Source organism: Crocuta crocuta, unplaced genomic scaffold (genome assembly GCF_008692635.1).
Source record: "Crocuta crocuta isolate KB4526 unplaced genomic scaffold, BGI_CrCroc_1.0 scaffold477, whole genome shotgun sequence".
In the NCBI taxonomy this organism is placed as follows: domain Eukaryota; kingdom Metazoa; phylum Chordata; class Mammalia; order Carnivora; family Hyaenidae; genus Crocuta; species Crocuta crocuta.
The window spans coordinates 1,170,778-1,171,666 of NW_027530193.1; positions in this window are offsets into that span (position 1 = coordinate 1,170,778).

Consider the following 889-nt stretch of genomic DNA (forward strand, 5'->3'; position numbering starts at 1 on the left):
CCCCACCCCTGCCCCAGATCTCACTGGCTTCCTGTCACAAACATTTATTTGGCTCTTGCAAGTTACAGTCTTGACAGCTCCTGCCCCAGTTATCCTTCATCCTAAGACTGGGGGCTTCTGGGCAAGTGCTTCTCATGGCAGAGGGCAGAGTCTCCCAGAAGCCTGGTGCCTTGCCTTGAAACTGGCATGCTGTCACTTGCACCCACATCCCATCAGTCCTATGGCCAAGCCCTAACTCCCTGGGCTGTGGATGTCCACTCTCCCCCAGGGAAGCCATGGTAACAGTGCGGAGGGCAGGGCCGTCCATGTGCAAGCAGCACAATGTACTGGGTTATCTGTTCCAACCACCTGAATTTATAGATGAGGAAACTGAGGCCCAGAAAGAAAGGAAATATCCAGGCTCACAGGGAGTCAGTGACTTACAGATTATTCTCCTCCCCCTTCTCTCTTGGACTTTACCATATATCCATACAATTAGCATTTGTTGCTCTGGGGTCAACAGCTGGGCCATTTGAACCCCATGGACCATGGCAGAGAGGAGGTAGAATTCTTTCCCTCTTCCGAGGGGCAAATAGAGTCCCTGAGTGGTGATTCACCTCTGACCACGCTGCCAGGTTGAGAGAACAAGGAAAGAAGACCCAGGATTCCCAACTTAACCTGCACAGTTGACTGCTTGGCCCCAGATTCTTTTGGGACACAAAAGGAAACCCAGCAGATAAAATAGGGAGAACTTTGCCTGCCTTCTTCCCCTCCCCAAAATGAATCTTGGGTGAATGGGACATTCAGGAATCCAGCTGTCTGGGTCTAGGAATGTCCCTCAGCATGACTGTCATTTCCTCATTGACCCCCTTCCCCGCCCTCTTAGGCCCTGACTATAGGCCACCCCTTG